Source organism: Dromaius novaehollandiae, chromosome 28 (genome assembly GCF_036370855.1).
Source record: "Dromaius novaehollandiae isolate bDroNov1 chromosome 28, bDroNov1.hap1, whole genome shotgun sequence".
NCBI classification, from domain to species: domain Eukaryota; kingdom Metazoa; phylum Chordata; class Aves; order Casuariiformes; family Dromaiidae; genus Dromaius; species Dromaius novaehollandiae.
The window spans coordinates 2,614,790-2,637,368 of NC_088125.1; positions in this window are offsets into that span (position 1 = coordinate 2,614,790).

Below are 22,579 nucleotides of genomic sequence, written 5' to 3' on the forward strand. Positions count from 1 at the left end.
AGGGGTCATAGGGGAACACGGGGGACCTGGGGGGGCACAGGGGGATGTGGGGAGACTCAGGGGCACAGGGGGACACGGGATGTGGGGGGACCCAGGGGCACAAGGGGGATCGGGGGGACACGGGGGACCTGGGGTGGACGTGGGGATACTCGGGGGCACGGAGGGACACAGAGGGCAGGTGGTGACATTGGGGGAACAAGGAGGAGCAGGGGGACACGGGGCACATGGAGGCAAGGGGGGCAGGTGGGGACATGGGGACACAGGGGGACATGGGCTTGGGGGGCACAGGGGAATGCGGGGGGACACAGAGGGCAGGTGGTGACATTGGAGGGACAAGAGGGGATGTGGGGACACGGGACATGGAGACAAGGGTGTGAAGGTGATGACATGGGATGTGGGGGGACATGGGGACACAGAGGGCAGGTGGTGACATTGCGGTGACAATATGAGGCATGGGGACATGGAATGTGAGGACATATGGGGCAGTTGGTGACGTGGGGAGGACATGGGTGGTACGGGGGACATGGGGGCAGGTGGTGACCTTGGATGTGGCGGGTGCATGGACACAAGGCGGCAGGTGGTGACACGGGACACAGTGGGATGCAGAGGGCAGATGATGACATTGGGGCGACATGGGACATGGGGACATGGGCAGGCGGTTACATGAGGACACAGGGCAGGTGGTGACATGGGGAGGACAAGGGGTGTTTGGACATTGTCGGGCATGCAACATGGGGACATGGTGACACAGGGAGACATCACATGGGGGGACACAAAAGGATGTGGGAACATGAGGGGATGTGGGGGGACACAGCAAGACGTGGACACAAGGGGGACGGTGGTGACATAGGGACACCGGGGTAGGACATAGGGGGCAGGTAGTGACAAGAGGTGTATGGGGGAATGCGGGGACACCGGGGGCAGGTGAAGACATGGAGGGGACACATGGGACATGAGGGGAGGGGGGAAACAGGTCAAGTGGTGACATGGGGAACACAGGGCCATGGGGACTCTGGGTCAGGTGGTGACATGGGGAGACACGCGGGGAGGCATGGGGACACGGGGAAGGTGGTGACATGGGGAGATACGGGGGGACCTGGAGGGACAGGAGACATGGAAAGGAGAGCAGGTGCGAATACAAAGGAAAATGGGGGGACACAGTGGGACACTGTGGGAACATGAGGTTGCAGGTGGTAACATGGCCCTGGGGACATGTGGGGGACACGGGGACAGGTGGTGACATGGGGAACATGGGCAGATGGCAATGTGGGAGGACATGACGGGATGTGGGGGACAGGTGGGGACATGGGGAGACTCAGGACATCATGTGGGGGGCAGGTGGTGACATGGGGTACAAGGGGGACATGGGGGCAGATGGTGACAAGGGCATGGTAATGTGGCCGGGCACAGGGTCAGGTAGTGACATGGGGAGACATGGGGACATAGGACAGGTGGTAACATGGGGGACACATGGGTTAAGAGGTCTGCGCTGCTGGTCTGGCTGTGGGGTGACAGGGCATCTCCCAGGGTGGCAGTGAGGTGACAGGGTGCTGCTGGGGTGGCACTGAGGTGACAGTGGTGACAGCTGGATGGTGACAGGCTGAGTGCTCAGCACTGGAGTACACTGAGGGGGACAGCAGTGACCCCCCCAACGCAGGCAACCGAGCTGAGCCTGGCAGGTGCCACCAGAGCTGGCACCCTGTCCTCAAGGTGTGACGGTCACAGCGGTGAGCTCTGTCCTTGCCCCCTTCCCATTCGCAGCACGCCCTGCCGTGTTTTCTCTGCTTTCACTTCCTCTCTTTGGGCAGTTTTCCCTTTTAACCAACATCATCTTTTTCAATTGTGGGCTTGTGGCTTTGGGGACATCTAATAAAAGCTCTTAAATAGTTCCCAGCAATCCCTCAAAGCTTTTCCGTTTCAGTCCTTTCTAGTTGGCTGATGCTTCTTGCCAGCTCCAAGAAATCACACCTGCAAAGCACAGAGGAGATTATCCGACGTTTTGAGACATCCCCAAGCACGTTTTGCTCGTGGCAGTGCACGAACACCAGTCCCATCAGGTCCTCCGAGCCTCGACACTCAGCCGTGGACACTCAACACTGTCCCGTTGCCTCCGTTTTCCTGCTGCTTCACGTCCTGCCTACAAAAACCCTCGGGACTCTCAGCCAGCTGCCTGATGGCTGTTGCAACATGCAATAACCATTTTACCTTATTATTATTGCTTTAAGAGGTTCTTCTCCCCACCACGACTTGCCACGGTCTCCCTCAGGAGCTTCCACACCCTCGACTCAGCTGCGCAAACGATTTTTTTCAGCATTTTGGACAACCGAGGGGGAGGAAACCTCCGGCCGGGGCTTGACAAAAAAGGCTCTGGGCATGTGGGTGGTGTTGCAAGATCCCCCCAAATGAGCTGGAAACTCCCAGCTAGCGACCTGGCTCCCCGCCAGCGCAAGTTTTGGCTTTTTCAGAGATGCCAGATCAGTTTGGCCATGCTTTAATTGAGAGGGCGGAAGCTTGTAGCGTGAATGGAGACAAGAACGGGCTTTTTCCACCTTTTTCAAATCAATTATTCATTGCACTTACGTAAGTGGATCCTCAGCTGCTGCTCCAGGACGGCAGAGACGGATGCTTGGGAATCCATTATTTGCTCTAGTTCAAAGCTTAACGTTTTTCCCTTAAATTTCCGGGTTTAGTCTGTCTACCAAGATGATATTTCCAGGCCTGAGAAAGTGCTGTTTGGCTGCTGCTGACAGAGCTTGCAGCATGTGTGCGCAGGCCACCATCGCACGCGAGCGCGTCCCTGCTCTAGATGGCAGCAGCCTCCTTCGCTTTGGGGCAGAGATGCTGCTGCCTCGCAGGCGCAGCCAGAATTCCCCTTCCCTCTTTTATTCTTTATCCAGCGAGGTCTCAAAAACCTCCGAGGATGGAGTTTCTCCACATATCCAGTCTGAACCTCTCTTGTTTCAGCTCATACCCATTGCTTCTCATCCTCCTGCCGTGCATCACTGAGAAGAACCTGGCTCCATCTTCTCAAAAAACCTCCTGAAAGGCTGCTGATCGGTCTCCCCAAAACTTTCTCTTCTTTAGACTGAACAAGCCCCGTTCCCTTGACTCTCCTCATGGGGCAAGTGCTCCAGCCCCTGACCATCTTGGTGGCCCTCCACTGAATTCACTCCAGTTTATTGATGTCTGTCTTGCATTGGTGTGCCCAAAACTGGACACAGTGTCTAGATGTGGCCTAATGAGTGCTGAGTGGAGGGGGTTGATAGCTTCCCTCAGGTTTGCTCCTGCTCCTGCAGCTCAGGATGCTCTTGACCTCTATTGCTGTGGCACACTGCCAGCTCGTGTTCAGCTTGTGTCTACCAGGACTTCCAGGGACTTTCTGCCAGAGCTGGTCCCCAGCCAGTCAGTCTCCACCAGCTGTACCTTTGCAGGGGGTTCTTCCTTCCTAATGGACAAGACTTTGCACTTGTCCTTGAATTTCAAAAAGTTTCTTTTGGCCCATTCCTCCAGCCTTTCTAGGTGCTTCTGCATTACAATCCTGCCCTCAAGTGTATCAGCTGCTCCCCTAGTTTGGTGTCATCTGCAAACTTTATGAGAGTGTACTCCATCTCTTCCTCCAGGTCATTGATAAAGGTGTTAAACAGGGCTGGACCCCTGCGTACACCAGTTGTTACTGGCTTCCACGTAGAGTACGGGTCCTTTGCCACTGCCCTCTGAGCCCAGCCATCCAACCAGCTTTTTACCCATGCCATTGTCCATCCAACCAAACCATGGCTCATCCCAGCTCTTACTTGTTTTCCGGACAGAGTGGCTTTTGCTATCCTTGCACTGCAGTGTCACCAAGTCATCCCATTGCAGGACAGAGGTATCTCACGTTGCTGGCTAAGCGAAGCCACCGTTTTAGATCACATCCAGAAGAAAGGTGAAGGCAATGCGCTCCTCATGGCTAAACTCTTTCTTACCACGGGACCTGTTGAGACACTCCTTCCGCCTGCCATTAGCTGAGCAGAAGCCCCACCAGAAACCCTGGTGAGATGGTTTAGCTCACTAAACTGCAGAAAAGTAACCATGCAAAAGGCAGTAAATAGTTTTCCCCCAGTTTGGTGACATGAACCTTTCGCCACAGGATGAAACATGGCCAGCATGAGGAAGGAAACAGAAACATACGGCTGAGAGTAGGATAACATGAGGGAAGCAGAAAAGGTTATGGCAGTGCTTCGAGGATCAGAAAACTGGCACGTCAGGATCAGCACTAACCAGTTTTCCACTACCCCAATTCACCACCTAATCAGCCAGATGCCATTTCAGGCCATGAAATACGGCTATGTCATACTCTGTCTGTGTGTTTCACAGCCAGCTTTGATGTGATGGCTTTTCCATGTGAGTAGGTTTTCCAAAATTATCATCGGTATTTGCTCTCTCTGCAGTATTTGCCATCTGTAATGACTGCTTTCATTTACATGATGCTCTCTTATGTGATGCTCTCGTTTACGCCATGCTCTGTCCTGGGCTGTGCCTGCATCCACGCTGCGGAGCACCTTGGCTCTGTCAAGTCTTCCAGGGAAAACCTGACAACATTTGGATTTGCAGGACATTTGGCTGGGTTTAGTCTTCGGTTGCTAAGGAAGAGGAGTGGACTCCACATCTAATTTCATCACTGCCATGATTCGCTGGGCTTCTGCGCAACATCTCCACAGGTCTGCAGTTTGCCGGTCCCCCTTCCGCCAATGATGAGTTGATGATTTTTGTGCCTGTTTTCAGAATGAAGAAGCTGAAGTTCAGACTGACTTTCTACATCTTGGTAAAAAGTGAGGAGGAGATAGCAAATGCCGCATGCTTTCTTTCTCTCTGCTCCACCTCAGAGCAGGAGCACAGGTCTTCTCTGCTGGCCAGAAGAGCTGTCTCTGGAGGCATGCTTTCTCAGGCAGGTGTTTTTTGACTTGAATTCACTTCTCAGTTCACCAGGTGTTTTCACCCGGTTGTAGCAGCACAGCAGCGTATTGTGGTACCCGTGAGCAGACCAAGGAAGGGATCTTCTAAATCAGAATTGCTGCTGATAACACTACAGCCTCCAAGTGCAGGAGGGGTAAAGTGAGGTAGCCCCGGATCAGAGGCTCTCAGCAATTCCTGCCTCAAGCACTGCTCTGAGATTTGAGCAATGCAACACAGCTGAAAAATCCCAACTTAATTCAGTTATCTACTGTCTGAAAACACCAAGTGGATGTTGAAGCCTGTCTTGAAATGTTTGAAGACAAATGGAAAAATCCACTAAGCCTTGATCAGACAAATCTTGCCAATCAGCTGAGTGGCCAGCTCCCCCCACCAATGCGCTAGCAGAAAGCCACATGGCCTGGCAGTGAGCCTGTGATCATTTCAGATCGGGCGAATGCTCTTCTTGAGTGCAAACCTCCCCCATGAAATATTTGAGCACATGTCCAAATAGAAACTCAAGTGTTTTCAGACATCAACAGAAAGAACAGGTTGGGAGGACATCATAAAAGACAGCCCCCGCTCGACACGGGCAAGAATTTATTTGAAATAATGTTCCGTATTGCTCACAACAAAGTGTGGCAGGCCCTATTTCCTGGATGCTGCCAAAATCAACAGAAGAGCAAACATGGAAGGCTTAAACAGTGGGTATTACATAAATGCACTCTCCTGTGGCTGTTATAGACTGTTTGCATTAGTGACAGAACGAGCCGCAGCCTGAGACTGCGTGGTGGTGAGGAGCCATCGAAGAGCATGTGGAGGGTGCCTCGTTTTCCGAGTGTGCAATGGTACAGACAGTCATTGTGTGTACATAAAGGTTGATGTTTATTGCTGGTGAGAGATGTGCCAAAGGTTTCTGCTCCGTCATTTCAAGAGCAGGTCGCAGGATCTAAGAGGGGAGAAAACGTTTATGCAAATCTGATCAACGAATGAAACCTTATCAAGTTCTTGGCTGTGGAACTGGAAAATCGGATCACGGAGGTGAACAGCATGGCCGAGTAGCTCACTCAGTAGGGAGCTCATCGGAGGACTCTGAAAAGAAATCACATTTCTCAGATGAAACCGTGAGGAGGCAGAGATACTAGTTTGCATCCACCTCATGCTTCAGGTGCTGAACACACGTCAGTCCCAGTCACTGGTGAAAACACAGATAATCTTGCAGTTTGCTTGGGTTCAGCAAAGCCTGATGCATCCAGGGCTTGGAACGCAGACCTCAAAGGGCTCACTGATGTTAATACAACATCACATGCGCTGGGGATTGATGAAGGCAAAAAACTGTGTTTCCTGGATGCCTTTGGGGGGGGGGGGGTAGGCATGGTGATACTGTAGCAGTAAAACCTTGCACGGAGCCCTGAAACCTGCAAAAAGCTCTTTCCTGACACGTCCTTCAGAAATCACAGGAATTCAGATGCTACATGTGCATACCTGAAAGTGCAATAACCAGTGTCAGCAAATGCCGGTCAGCTAATCTGTGTCAAAACAAGTAAAATCAATTCCATCTAGGTCCTTTCTGCCCAGACTGACTGCTCCCACATGTACTGTGTGCAAAGTATGTGGCAGAAATTTGGCCACAGCTTCCATCGTGTCATCCCACTGTGCTGAGTTTCTAGCAAATTATGGCTGAACAGCTGGTACCAAAGAGGAAAAGGTTTTGAGGAACAACTTATTACATGTATAAAACCTTTTCAAGCAGATCAGAAACAAGAAAGTCTGTACTTAGAAGATGATCAAGGCTTAACCAGGTGACTTAGAGAAGATTAGGCCACAGCAGAAAAAGTAGGTAAAGTGTTTCCATGTGCTCTTTAGAAGAACTCATAGAGGGTCCGACATGGGAGACGTTTTGACAGGGTGTAACATAGAGGACCTGTCTCCAAATGGACCTGTCAGTAGAATGGATGTTAGAAGAAATTATCTACCAGGCAAGACAGCATTCATCCAAAAATACTGAGGGAGATATGAAATGACCAAATGACTGGTTCTAGGGAGCAGAGCTACCACATAGACGAACCTGAGGAGTTGTTAATGTGCCGTCAGTTTTCAGAAGGCTCCAGGAGGGATCTGGAAATTGCAGATGGGTAGTTCTGTTTCTGAGCTGAGTGATGGGCTTGGGAGATCCTTGGGCTCTTTCCACAGAAAACGATAGGACAGCCACTCGGGTAAAAAACGGGGAAGAGTTAACACTGCTTTTGGAAGGGGACATTAATGCCTCAGGAATACACCAGAGATGTTAGGAAGGACGTAGGAGGAATCTAATAATCATACAAATAAAATTGCCTCGTGGACATAATATACATGGATTTCTAAAGAGGTTTTATTGCGCTCTTTCACCTTTGTTAAGTGAGAAGGAAACGTCTCTGCTGCATTAATAACTGTTCACAAGAGCAGAATCGAGAGTCAGCATTCCGACCGGCAGGAGATCAGCCGCCGAGTCTCCCCCGGGGCCTGGGCTGGGTCAGGCGCTCGGCTGTGCCCCAACAAGGCAGCAAAGTTTGCGGTGGTGCGTCTGAGCTATGCACCGAGCACAGACAGGCGAAAAGGGATCAAAGGGAGCTGCAGAGATATGGCCTGATATTCTGGGGCGGGGCAACGAGATGGCGTCTGAAATTTGATGTTGATAATGCAAAGAAATACACATGCAGAAAATAGCCCATATGCCCTACACGCACATAAAAAACTCCAGCTGGGATCTTTGATATTACCGCTCACTGCAAACAGTGACCTGGCAACATCTGCTCTGAGTTCGGCAGCGGTCGGGAAGGTGAAAGGAGCGCTAAGGCTATTAAGAAATGAGGTGGGAACAAAACTGGGAACACCGTTACACCGCCAGATGAATCCTTGGTGTGTCTGTATCTTTGGCACTGCGTAGTCCTGCCACAGCGTATCCAACAGAAGGACAAAAAGGATGGTCCAAAGTGTGAGCTGGCTTCTGTACAAAGAGTTTAAATAAGCTGGGACTCCTGAGCGGCGAAAGGAGACGACCGTCAGGTGTCATGGTAGAAGAATACGGTATCATGCCTGAATCAGAAGAGGTGAGCCCTGCATCACATGAAAACGTTAAGGATCAGATTTAAAACAAAGAAAAGAAGGCTTTGCACAACCTATAGGACCACAGGAAGAAGCCTAACTATTCCTCTAGCTGCATCCAACCTCCAATAGGAGTCAATTAATTAAAATGGGGAACTCACTGCCACAGCGTACTGCTTAAGCTAAAATATAACTAGCTCCCAAAAGAGATTAGACAGACAGAGAATAGGTCTATCAAGGAGCTGAGCTCCAAGGTGTAGCTACAAGCTGTGATGGGTGATATGACTTAGGAGCCAAACTGGCACACATAACTATGTAGGGCTGCAGCTGATACCACCCAAAAACTGGTGAATAAGCAGAGGGCAGCATGCAGCATCACTTCGTTAGGAACAGGATGAGCGTGATGATGCTGTTTGTGATAGGCATCCAGGATGTGTTGACTTCATCTCTTTTCAGACTGCTGCAGTGTAGACCTGCGTGTTTGGGCCAGCCAGCAGTGGAGAGAAATAGGCACTTCAGGGCATGAGTCACCTCATCCTGAGGTAAATATCTCCAGCTAGCTCAGGTGAATTGCACCCAAGGAGTGATTGCACCCGATGTACCTGCCAGAACCATAAAGGCAGGCCTGGCAGCTGGCATAAGCAGAAACCTCTACACTGAGGATGCCTAAAGAGAGACACAAGGAGCCTGTCCCACTGCAGCACCCATCACCCACTGCACATCGGGCTCATGCTCATGAGTGGAAACACTGCCTCGTTTGTGGTACCTTTACAGGAATGTCTTTTGATTCCCTTCTTGCATTGAATCTCTTTTTGAGCAGCGAAAGATGGTTTGGGCGTTGCAGTGCAAAAACTCATTGATCCTCAGATGGAAAGTTAGTGCCGCTACAATTAGCATCCCCACCACTGAGACCGTCTCAGCAAACGAGATTCCGCCTAAGCATCTTCCGCAGAGCCACAAACGTAGATCTGGAGGTAGTGAAAAGCTGCGTGTGCATGGACATGCTGTGGCTTCCTGAGCCTCTGCATCGCCCTTTGCCCACAACTGCATCCGTTTTCAGACGTGAGGCCTGGAATTGGGCTCCCCGAACTGTCCTGTCCACAAGCGGGCTGGGCTGGGTGTCCACAGACATGAACAGAAGATAACCTAGCTTCTCATTGCAGTGGTAGGTCTCTTGCCCTCAGAGTGATCTCTGTGGGCTTTGCCTTGCCCGTGGCTCTGAGCAGAGCACAGAGGACCACATGGGTTGCAGCTGGACTGACCATGCCATTTTGGGCACTAGCTTATTCCTGCTGGAGGAGCCTGGGGTGGCGTGGAGGAGCCAGAGGGTCTGAGAAGTAAGGAGGAAGAGTCCTCTCCACCCTGGTCAGTGAGATGAGTTCAGAGCATCCATAGCCAAGCAAAGGGCAGACAGTTGCCAACGTGTCAGAAAAAATGGCAACCTCAAGCCGGTCTCGGGATTAAGATGATTAGAAGCTGCTCGAATTTGCATGGCCTTATTAAAGATTCACTGAACAGACACAATAAGACCAAGTCTGAGCAGCTAGCCTAGTGCTTAGTGTTGCCCCATGGGCTGCTCTAGGTCACGTTTCAGGGGATGATTCATGCCACATAGTTGGAAAACCTCTGGTCTCAGGAGCCGTGTCTTCAAAGGTTGTCACAGGGACAAGTGGGAAAGCAGCAGCACCGGAAAGGGGCAGCCAGGTGTTTTGCTGCCCTGTTTGTGGTGGAGCTGTTAATTCTGCCTTGTGAGCAGCCTGGAAAATAAACAAGGCTGAGTTAAAACCAGCTCTTGTCCCTGCCACCCACCGGAATCTCTGGCTCTTCCACACCAACCGCACAAGTAGCTGGTTCACACGCTGCAGAGGGGCTGGAACAAGCAGCCGTGGGCAGGGGAGAGATGTCTTCAAACCGCTCTGCGGCCAGCAGAGACCATTTCCAAGCAGCTCGTGGTTGCTCTGTGTCAGGAGGAGCCCACAGCTGCGGCTGCCCACGCTGCTGAGCCCTTCTCCCTGCCCGCTCGGGACGTTCCCGCCCCTGCGGGCTCTGAGCCCTGGATCGGTGTGTGGCCTCGCTCCGCGGGATGGAAATCTCTGGCAGGCGAAGGCGGAGGACATGGAAATGAGCAAGCGGGGAAAGGCGGAGGAACTTCCTCAGATGCTAATGCAGAGGTTTAACAGCTCAGATTTATCCTGGTTGCATTTCTCGACCTAATGACGTTTTGTTTTTCACCCCCAAATGGGCTTCCCTCATCCAAGCACATCTCAGCACTAGCAAAAGAAGAGGAAAACCCCAGGCAGGATCTTATTTCCCACATCTCTGGCTGGGGACTGAACTCAGCAGTGCTTCTTCTTCCAAGGAGCCACCAGGGATTTGGACCGTGTCCCTTTTCACTGCTACCAGCACCTGGTGGCCAGGTTGCACAGACCAGAATATTTCACCTGGTTATTGCCCCTGCCTGGAAAGGCTGAAGTCTCAGCGACAGCGGGGAAATAGCCTGGTTTACGGGATGAGTGATGACCTTCCCCCTCCTCCCTCCACTCCGCATGCAGTAGGTGGGAAAGTTGGATTGTGGCTAAATCTAGTAACCAAAGAAGGAAAATCTTTGGAGATACAGATATTCCTGTTTGGTTTCAGAGAGCTGGTAACAAGCTGGTATTTCATCCTGCTCATGTCTTGAGAATTCGTACTTGAGCCTTTTTCTTCTCTTTTGCAGAAGCATTTCAGATATGTGAGTAGTTGGGAAAAAATAATTTAGACCTCATGGAAATTGAAGACTCAAAGAAAAAAACAGGGAAGAAGGAAAAGTTAAGGAAATGCAGAGGTCCCAGCCCTTCCTGGTTGGGGGGGAGGGGTTAAAATGGTTCCTTAAAATGTTACTTCGAGAAAAACTATTGTTTTTCCTTGTCCTCTCATAAATCCTTCCTTAAAATCCCCAGCAGCTGCCTGCCATTTCCTCACAGTCTCTGCCACCTCCCATCTGACTATTTTCACTCCAAAACACTTAGTGGTCTATAATGCAGTGCTTATGTAACACTTTAGGCTGGCTTTGCATGGTGCTTGGCCTCAAAGATTTGGTGCTTTTGTGTCTCGACATCTCCAAGTCGCTGTGTCTCAGTGCCCCCATGTTTTGGCATTTCAGTGTCTTGGTGATTTGGTGTGACTCAGTGTCTCCATGTTTTAGTGCCTCGATGTCTCATCTGTGCCTCTAAAAGAGTTTGTAAAGCAAAGCCTCTTAATCAGAGAATTTCCGAGCGGCTGCAACCAAAGTTTCCTGTGAGCCCAGCCGGGCCAAGCTGTGAAGCAGCGATGGATTTTACAGGGTGGAAAATTGGCCCTGATTTTGGTTTTCCTATGTAGCCCAGTCCATGTCCATAAATTAGACGTGCCTGGGACCATTCCTTGCGCTGAGAGCCCCTGGCAGAGGAGGGCTCGTGTCCACACCCTGACAGGTTAGGGTTAGGGCTAGGGTTAGGGCCGAAGTTGGTTTGGCAAATGCCCCTTTGCGATCCAGACTGGGCAGGCATACACCTTGGAGCTCATCTCCACTGGTTCTGCTGGGAGAAAAGTGCCATATAGGACTTCCCAGAGTCCCCAGACCAGTCCCTAAAAATGTCCCTTAGCTGCCCTGAACAGTCGTTCATCACACTGCTCAGCCCCGTGTCTGCACCACTTCAGCTTCTCGCTCCTACTTCCCCCCTCTCCAGTTTCCCAAAACATTTTCTGACTTCTGGGCTGGCCGTACCCAGGGCTTGCCCAGACCCATCTGTTGCTGTGCCAGCGTTGTCCCTGCAGCTTGCACAGCTCCTCTCGTTCCCCGCAGCTTTCCCCTGATGTCGCCGGCTGTCGGATCACCTCTTGGGCTTTGTTCTCCTCGTGTCTTTCCTAACAAGGAAGCTTCAAAGAGGAGCTATAGGTATTAGGAAGCAAACCGCAACCCGCTGTGCTGTGCCTTACACCCACGTGTGCACCGAACGACTGCTCCGCCGCTGGGGTCCCTCTCATCCGGATTTGTTTTCTGGCTGGAGGATTAATTTGGGGTTAGCTTTGCTTCTCTGGATGGATAATCTAAAACCATACTGAGTGGTGAAAGAGAACCACAAAGAATATGCAGTGAAGTAAAAAAAGCATGGAGCTAAGTTTAAAAATGGTGAGCCCTGGGCTCTGACGTGCTGCTGTGTCAGAGCATACACATCTGCTGGCTAGGAATGCTGGGAAGCTGCAAAATGCCATATAGATAATCATATAGAGCTGAAAGTTTGGGAGGAAGACCACAGGGAAGACTAGCTTCTTAAATGCAGCGTGGAAAGGGCAGAGTAACTCCTGCTGTCCCACACAACCCTTTACACAGCTGCTGTTTGGACACATCCCCTTTCCCTTCCTTGGGATGAATCGGCCCCTGTGCCAGATTAGGACAGTTTGTGGGTCTATTTTCAGTATTTCTGCTGCAGTCCTACTACCGTACATCCATGCTTTCTAGAGCACAGAACTGCTCCAGCTGAAGGTGAATATACAAGAGAAACAATACCAATAATTCATGGAGAGAAGAGAGTCAAAATCAAAATCTCCTGGGGGTTGCAGCAGACAGGGCAGATGTGGCTTGTTGGAAGAATCAGGGTTTTTTTACAACTGGAAAACACCTATACTCAGTTGTGCAAGTTATCTCCCTCTCACCTAGTACTATGGCTCACAAAGATATGCAGCGATCTTTATTTTATGTTTTACTTGTGAAGGGAGGGAAAACTGAGCATTTTCTGAACAGATGATAGTAAACTATTGCTGGATTCAGATCTAAAGTATTTACATACCTTCAGAGACGCAAATCTAGCAATCACGTTTCAAGAAGACTTGGAAGAAGCAAACTCTCTGGGTATGGAAATACAGCAGAAGCGAGATGTATCACGTTCACCAAACAGTTATTAAAGGAGTATCGAATGCAGCTGCCTGGGAGACTGAACTCTTCCTTCCTGAAAGAGCAGCATTACTTCCTTACTGCCATGGAGGAGAAGTTCCTGCTCAAGTTCTTAATAATCCACTCAATGACTCTGAAAAACAATGGAGCCACATTGGTTCCTGCAGTCTGCGACTCCAGTGCTCTTAAGGGAAAGGGTCAGTGTCTGAATACCATGATATTGCTGAAAACTACTGCACTGAGAGCCACAAATCTGCTAATCTTCCCAAACATAGGAAAAGTCTGGGCTTTTGGGGGTTTTTTTGGTTTTTTTGAGGAGGTCTTCTCAAAGACAATTCCTGCAACAGAGGGGGATTAGACCCACTTCCAGGCAGCCCGTGTGGAGACTTGGGACTGAACCCGCGGGACCTCTGTAGCTTTTCATGCACCTCTCCAGCCTCCTCTGCCCCAGTCTTTGGCCCCAGCTTGGTTCCAGCAACCACAACAGGCTGAATCTTCTGCAAATCTGGGATAGTGTCTGCTGAGCAGAACGACGTGAACTATGGCTAAAATGGCTAAAATGACTATGACTGAAGGACTATGGCTAAATGCCTGAGCAAATTACTGTGGCTAAAATGATACCTCTAGTTGTTTTCTTTTCAACAAAAAAGCATAGGATAGCTGGGTTAATTCAAGAATAGAGGATAACTCTGTACCAATTAGGAGATAAAATGCAGAACTGGAATTGCTTATTAAATTACAAATCATGCAGACTAAATCCAAAGATTATTTTATTCCCAGTGTTTCACTAAGGCACTTGCAAAACTACTTTGGAATAATAATGTCATCGTGGCGCTAGTATTAATAAAAGTAATGAAAATATAAATTAGCAAAGGCATAGCCAATAAAAAGAAAATATAGAGAGAGTTTAAGAAAAAGAAATACATGAAGTAGCTACATTAAAGAATAAAATACCATGCTCAGAGTGCAATAATTTAGAGCTATTTTCCTCACAATCGTATTTTCAACACCAATTTGTTATCTTGTCCTGGTAAGCCAAAGAGATGATAAATATAAAAGATTTCTTCTATAACCATCTGCCAGCCAGTCTACTCATTGGTAATAAAAAGAGTTAAGTCATTGCTTGTTCAGTTTCTTATGTGCAAATGTGCAAGACTCTAGCAATAATTTTCATGAAATGATTCCAAAAAAAGACAATATAATTGAAATACGAGTATTTAATTAGTTCTACCTTTAGGTAATAGTCAAAGGAGGGGAAGCAGGTTTCAGCATTTTGCTGTCCCATGCATCTGTGATTCCTCTTTAGCACGGCAGCACAGTTATTAATAGTCACTGCCTCATCTCCCCAGGCTTTCTCTCCATCTCCGATGCTGTGATTCAGCTTTTCCAAGCTACATTGGGTGCTTCCTCAAAGGTGAAAAAGACAGTCCAACACTCACAGCTTCTTTCTGCTCTTCCAAAAGCACATTTGAGTTTTAAAACCAGTCTCTAGTTTGCTGTTCTGTCTGCAGAAAAACCCTTGCACCTGCAAAGTGAAGGTAACCAAATGCCCTACGTTTGCAAAGAGACTGAAATGATTGCTCTAGTAAACTGTCCCCAGCATTTCAGGGGCGAGTCAGAAATGAGGCCATTTCTGAGCCTTTCGAAGCGCATGAGCATGGCGCAAGGAGGGCACAGTCCAAACACACGCACAAGGCAGTCTTTAACGGCCCTCGTTGAGCTCTGAAAGTTTGATAAAATTAACTGATGACACACCAATGATATTGCAGTGATATTGCACAGGTTTGCAAGTGTCTCACTAAAACACTTGCAATTAATCTTAGGAGAGAGCTTGCTGGGTGGGCAGATGGTGCACAAGGAAGTCAAAGATGGAGAAGGCCTGTGGCATGTTCAGGGTCTGGAAATCTAACCTAAACCCATGGCCCTCCTTTTCAGCCAGGACTCCTTGGGAAATGAAACCTCATCTTTGCACCATTGAGAAGGAATTGGAGAATGGTCAGACTGAAGCCATGGCACCTGCCTGTAGAGGTTGCAATGCCACATCTTCGTGCATCTTTGTGCCTGCGACATTGCATAGAACTTGTCCCATCAAGTTCAGATCCAGAACTTGTCCCTCAAAACATACCAACTGGTCGCTCTGGCAATATGGACACCTGAGCCCAGACAGCCACCCACCACGTCCCTCTGCAGCATGCTGGAGCCTTGCTGGCGCAGCTCCATCTGCAAATAGGATGGGTCCCCCAGGACCCGCCAGCCAGCACTGGTACCAAGTCCTCTTTGTGGGAAAGGCCAGCCCTGGAGCTATAAAGAGAATTAGTTTGACATGTCACAAGCTTTATTCAGTGCTGACACTGTGCATTTGCTGCTTTTCCCACAGAAAGCTGGGGCCAGCCTGCTGTGTTCCTGGAATGCTATTTTATCCCCGACTTGATTTACGGAAGAGCCTAAGAGGAGCCTGGAGATGGAGGGGTTTTAAACTGGCCTTATACATCTTGCAGGGCAGAGGATGAAGCACAGGGTAAAGGCTGTGAAAAGCCCAGAAAAGCAAGGATCTTGGGATGAGCTGGATGAGACTTGTCCTGCCAGACCACATCTGCACTGCCCTGAGATCTCCAGTGGGGCTAGGTAGATCCCCAGAGCCTGGAGGGGACCAGAACCCCATGGGAGGGACACACAGGTTGTCACCAACCTCAGGAGTGACATGAGAAGAGCCACCCAGATAGGGGTGCCGAAGCGGTGAAGTCAGGCTCAATATCTGGGAAAAGGCGATGCTAGAAACCCCACCGCAGACAGTGCCAGGCAGCTGCAGCACCGATCGATGCAGTCCGCTGTGTCCCATGGGGATGCATCATCTCTCCACTTGCCGGGGAAGCTGGAGCAAGTCAGCGGTCACCACCCGCTGCCATATGCCCAGAGGCGACGCGTGGAGGTGGCACAAGCAGGAGACCCACGGCATGGGCACGGCTAGGGGCTCAGCATGGACAGGGGGACAAGCTGAGGTCCTCAGCCCTTGCCCTCAGCCAAGCATCACCCCAGCCCCATAGTGGCACCCTCAGATTTCATCTCCTGCCAATTGCTTTAACCCAGCCTGGCCCCATCCTCCCAGTCCTCAGCATCGCCTGGGGATCGACTGTTTCTGCCAGCGTCTTTATTTATGTTCAGTTATTTAAAGTTTTGAGCTCTAGGCGATGCCTGGGCACCAGCCCCGGGAATGCCTATGGGCTTGTAACTCCAACCAGGGAAACGACCGCAAAATACAACCTCTCTGCCTCTGACCCTGCTGTGATCTCTGTGACTGAGACGAAGCCAGCCCTTGCTGTGCACCTGGGAGGTGGGTAACCAGGACCACGGTGAGCCCAGGGGAGCAAGCACCAGCCCTGTAGCCTCTGCCTGTTGCCTCGAAGGCCCTGCCATGATTTACAGGCACTGGGAACCGGCTGGGAAGCGGTTCCCATTCCTGCTGATAGGGTTTATTGTAGACATCCCAACCAGGAGCGCCAGCCACAGCTCTGAGGCCACAGGGAATTTATCATCTCCCGGGGAACAGGCACGTCTTGCTGGACACTTGGCTCTGATCAGCCGCCCCTGCGGTCCCTTGGTGATCTGGGGTGGCAGGGTGCATTTCAGAGGCGCCCTGAAATTACTGATTTGTGCTGACGAACAAAGGGAAAATGCCAGGCGGCAGCGAGCCCTTTGCTCCAGCATCGCAGAGGGGGAATCTGACTGCCCACTGTGATACCCACACTGGGGGCACAGGCACACGACAATAAATCACAGCGAGAAGGGAGGTGACAAAGCAACAATAAGTCATTTGTGGATGGAACTACACATAAAAAATGGAAACCTATTTTTTGCCAAAACATGGGAGGTATAGCCCTCCATTTGAGTTGCCTGAGTCCTGAAATATGTAGCTCAAAGCCTTTGGGATTTTGTTATTGGCTGTATATCACTCCCAGACCATGTCACTGAAGGTTTGAGTCTAGCACTGATAAGATTTGAGGGGTAAAACAGACATTTGCACGAACACCAGCACCACCAGTTTCACTGGAAAAGATCTGGGATGCAGCTTGACAGCAGAAATCATTCACTTTGCAAAGTCACCCAGCTCCAGCAAGGTCCCAGAAAGTCTAAAACGCTCTTTGCGAAAGGCATGTTAACATTGGGCCAGGCCTGGCTGCTCCAGGAGATTAATTATTATTCAAGTGCAGATAAAATGAGCAAGTGATAAAGGGTTAGATAAAGCAGAACTGTTCTGTTTGCATTTTATGGCAGCGCAGGAGCACTCTCTGCTATGAGCTAACTAGACTTGGGCAGCTGGTGCAGCCTGTTAGAAATGCGTCCCTACGGCCCGAGCTGGTGACCCCTGCGTGCCGGCAGGGCAAGCGATTGCTACACAGAAGCAATATTCAAGCATTCCTGAGCTTCATTTGCAACTGGAAAAACTGCAGGGAAAGTTAATAGATGCGCTAGCATCCAGAGCTGCTGAATGCAAAAGGTTGGATGTCCACATGGCTGGCAGAGGATGAGATGGATCACACGCTGGCCACTGCTGCTCTCCACCGACCCGTTCAGCCATCGTGTCTCCGCAGCCATCCGATGAGAGACATCCCTAAGAGATCAGCGATAGCTCTATGCCACATGTTGCTGGGTCCAGTGAGAGTATTGCTGTATGACGGTTTCACACCCCTTCTCTAAAGTGCCTTTTACTGCCCAGCAAAGACGAGACACTGGCCTAGATGGTCTCAGTTCAGCCTTTCCAGAGCTGTCCTGCACGCAGAGGCCCAGGATGACGTTCTCCCCAAGGCAGGTGGGGAGCTGCTACTGCGTGGAGATGTTGCATGCCTTTTACCAAGCACCGGCTCTTTGTGGGGTGCCAACAGCCTGATTTCCCAAAGGCTTTGGATCGACAGTGGTGGTCTCAGCAGCATGCAGCTCCCACGGGGCTGTTTACGGGCACATTTTGCAGTATCTACAAAGCACTTTGCATTTCCCAAGCTGGAATCTAGCTGGGTCATGGCTGCAAGGTCCACACTGAGGACTGCTGCCCTGTTTCCCCACGCTTCAGACAGCTTCCCCACATGGGAGAACAAGGCGAAGCTGCTCCGTCCTGCGCATTTCCCTGCCAGCACAGCTGCACCAGCTACGACCTTGGAAAGTTTTCTAAACTACGCTGCTCTTGGGCCTGTTCTTGGGAGCAGTTCCCAGGAATGCAGGGTGGGAGGAAGTGAGGAGAGGGTGGTAAGCGGATAGGGAAAGCTATCTTGGACATGTGGCCAGACATCCTTGATTGTTGGGTCTAACCTGAGCCAGGATGGGAAGGTGGAAGCATCAGCCATGAACAAGCTCAGTGCTGCAGCCAAGACGCGGGAAGAGCGGGAGGGATTGCCTGCAGTCCTTGGTGGGGCTAAGGCAGGTATCACGTCTTCGGCGTGTTGCATCCGCACGCAGCCGTTTGGGTGGAGCCCTCAAGAGGAAACACTTCTCCAAGCCCTAGCCCAGCCGCCTGCTTTCCTCAGACGTATTCCTCCTTTGCTATCTGTAGTTAATTTTCTCTAATTTGCATGGGGGCATGTCTGAGCGGCGCAGGAATCTCTCACACATGTCAGCAGAGACCCAGGGGCCTGTAAAAGGTGAGCGGATCCTTGATGTGCAAAGCGCAATGCAGCCAAGAGCTCTTTCCATCAGACCGGGGAACTTTCCAAAGGGTTCCTCCCTGCAGCAGCCGAGCCAGCATCCTCCCTCCGAGCAGCGGCGAGGCCGTGTCCTGGCCTGCTGCCCTGTGAACGCGAACATTTCAATCACAGCAGCAGCTCCTTGAGAGCAGAAGAGCTCCGTTACTGCCTCCGCTTGCCAGAGTCACTGCCGGCTTGGCTGCAGACGGTGTTTGCTAGACAGCGACATGCAGCAGACCGAGAGGAAGGTTCCCTGAACCCAGGAACCCACCCTGAGTTGTGTTTGCCCACACCAAATCGTCCTTCCGTGACCCCCCTTTCGGCTGAAGCAGAAGGAGGTTTCCTTTATAATGGGCCAGGACCTCAGGGGCTGGGAGGGGCTTCAAAATGCCACCCTGTGAGGCCGGTTTAATTTAGTGTAGTGCCTGTGCCTGTTGCACACTCAGTGCCACGCAGAGCGGACGGGTGCATGAATAACGACAGCTTCAGAGACTCCCAGTGCTGCACAGAGAGACGGGGAGATGCACGTGCAGACAGAGGAGAGGGACATGCAGATGGAAGGGAGACACACGCAGACCCAAGAGATGCACAGATGGAAAGGGGAGATGCACACGCAGCTCAGAGGCACAGAGCTGGGACAAGTCGCCGGGCCAGCAGGCTGCCAGCACAGCCCTCCCGGCAGCGTTTTGGGGTAGACCCTGTACCACCATCACTGCCTGCGGCCCCAATTTTTTGTTTTTGCCTTGTGACAGCAGCGCTTCCTGGTTCAGGGGATGATCCTCCATCCTCACGGCTCTGGGCAGGTACCGCTGCCATTTGAATAGCAACACTGCTCATTTACACCGAAGCAGGCCGAGCAAGAATCCCATTCTCAAGCAAGAGGATGTTCAAGTGCCTCTTGATTGCCTTCCCAAGGCTTCACAAGCATCTCCAGAGGAGTCTTCTCTAGTATGGGTTACAAAAGCCCTTCTTACAACTGGGACCTGAGACCCAGAGAGATGCAGGCAGTGGCCAAGGTCCTTGGAGATGCTGCAGCAGGGCCAGGAGCAAAGTCCATATCCTCATCTAGCATCAAAACCATGATGCTCTCTCCCATTGCCCTGCTGAAGCATTGTGCTGGCTTCCAGTCCCACTTCTGGCAAAAATATTCACCATATCCTGCGTTGTTCCACTTCCTCCTATCCCCATTAGCAAGGTGATTGTCTCTGGAAAAATACAGGGTCAGGGAGGGTCTGCACCTCCAGGGCACGATCTGTGTGTGCAGACTGCAATGCACACATGCCAGGCTCCAAAAGGTGCAGATGACGCATCTTTTGCTGTAGCAGAAATAATTAGCTATCAGGAACTTTTGTGGCCTTTTCTACAGTGTCCCAAGTCCTGCTGCCTCTGTTCAACCCACATGTGCTTTGTGAGGCGTCAGCTGGGAAACTGAACCAGAAGCACTAGGAGATGGGAGAACTGCCCCAATTCCACCTCACATTTTAAATGCCACTTAGCTGTTGAAGTGTTTTCCAGGCAGTGCCTGTCTGGGAGGCCTCATCCAGTTCCTGCGTTGCTCCGTCTCTCCCTTTCCAGCCAGGACCCACTCGGACCAGGCTGTGCCCTGCCGTACTGAGTTACTGGGAGTCCTTGAAGCAGCAGGTCCCCTTTAGCGAGACCCCTGGGAGGGCTTTGCAAAGAGGTCAGTTATACAGCAGCCCTGCAGCTTTCACTCGGAGATCTCGGACAAAATAATTGCAGAACTGAGCAGGCTCCAGGCATGGTGTAAGTGGTGACAGATCTCAGGGTGAGATGCTTAAAGGATGTAATTGCGTGTGGGTGTTTGTTATGATTCTCCGCTGCAGCAGAGCACAGAGGCTGCAGCGACAACTGAGGCCTCAAGGTCTAACGCCGTACAGATGGCGAAACGCCTCTTTCTGTCTCCGAGAGCTCGCAGTGCCTGTAGGCGAAGCAGACTGCGGGAGGAAGGATTGCTGTCCCCGTCTCCCAAGGCTGCTCAAGGATTTGCCCAAGGCCACGCAGGGAGCCTGGGACTGATCCTATCTCCCAAGGCCTATGGTGCCGTGGCCTGGAGAACGAGTGCCTGTCTCGTGTGTCTCTGGGCAGTTGGGCCACTCCATTCTCCACTTTCCTTCGAGGTCCTGGCCCCTGAAGTCTCTGGAGTGACTGATAGAAAGCAAAGCACGAGCAGGAGTGGGTCAAGGGCACGTATCCAAACTGTCCATTTAGCTGACATTTCCCATCCACTTTGTTGGCTGGAGCGTGGGGGAGTATTTAAATACATAGTTAAGAATCAGTTGGTTTTTATATAAAAACAGAGCTGCTTTCAAAAGTGAAAGTTCATTTTGGCAGAAACCCCTTTCTTTTTACCCAAAAGCCCCAAGCCTGAAAGGGACCAGGGGTCCCCAGAAGGGCAAGGTGTTCTGGGGCACCTCCATCCTCAGGGCTCAGGGTCCCAGTGGGGTGTGCAGGGACCCAGACAGGCCAGGGGGTCCCCAGGAGTCCCTGGGACTCAGGGTGCTGTTTGGGCAGAGTAGTGGGTCCCCAGAAGGGCAGGGGGTCCTGGGGGGCTCCCCAGGGCACAGGGTCCGGCTGGGCACTCTCTCTCTGACCAGGCTTCCTGGGGTTGGGGGGTCTGCGCTGGGTGCTCCCAGGACAGTTGGGGTGGGAGGTCCCTAGGAGAGGAGGGGGGTCCCTAGGGCACCCCGATCCCTGGGGTGGGGGGTCTGGTTGGGCACTTCTGGGCTTGGCCAGGCTGTGCAGGGGGTTGGGGCCCAGGCTGGGTGTTCCCAGGACAGTGAGGGCACGTGGTCCCCGGCAGGGCAGGGGATCCCCGGGGGTTGAGGGCTGGGCTGGGTGCTCCCGGGAAGGGCAGAGCTGGGGATCCCCAACAGGACAAGGTGTCCCAGGGCTGCAGGGTCTGGCTGAGCACTCCCAGGCCAGGCTGGAGAGGACAGGGGTCCCCGTGGGTGGGGGTCTGGGCTGGGTGCACATTGCTGGGAGTCCTCGACAGGACAGGGGGTCCCTGGGACACCCTGATCTCCAGGGCGCGGGGTCCAACTGGGTTCTCCTAGGCTGGGTCGAGCAGAGCAGGGGGTTCCCGGGGGTTGAGGTCCACCTGGGCACTCCCAGAGGGTTACGGGATGGAGATCCATGGGATGCCCTGATCCTGAGGGCGCAGGGTCTGGCCAGGCACTCCCAGGCTGGCCAGCGGTCACAGGGGTCCTGGGGCAGGGGTCTGGCCAGGCACACCCGGGTCACCTGGAGGTCATGGGAGTCATGGGGACGAGGATCCAGCCAAGCACTCCTGGACCAGCCGGGAATCATGGGGATGAGGGTCCGGCCGGGCACTCCCAGACCGGCTGGGGGTCCCAGGGACAAGGGTTCAGCTGGGCACTCCCAGACCGGCCGGGGATCCCAGGGACGATGATCCAGCCGGGCAGTCCCAGACTGGCTGGGGGTCCCGGGGACGAGGGTCCAGCCAGGCACTCCTGGACCGGCTGGGGATCCCGGGGACGATGATCCAGCCAGGCAGTCCCAGACTGGCTGGGGGTCCCAGGAATGAGGGTCTGGCCAAACACTCCTGGACCGGCCGGGGGTCCCAGGGGTCGCAGGGGTCTGGGGACGAGGGTCCGGCCGAGCACTCCCGAACCGGCCGGGGGTCCCGGAGACGAGGGTCCAGCCGAGCACTCCCGAACCAGCCGGGGGTCCCGGGGACGAGGGTCCGGTGGGGCCGTCCCAAACCGGCCGGGGGTCGCAGGGGTCCCGGGGACGAGGGTCCGGCCGAGCACTCCCGAACCGGCCGGGGATCCCGGAGACGAGGGTCCGGCCGGGCACTCCCGAACCGGCCGGGGGTCGCAGGGGTCCTGGGGACGAGGGTCCAGCGGGGCCATTCTGAACCGGCCGGGGGTCGCAGGGGTCCCGGGGACGAGGGTCCGGCGGGGCACAACCAGACCGGCCGGGGGTCCCGGGGACGAGGGTC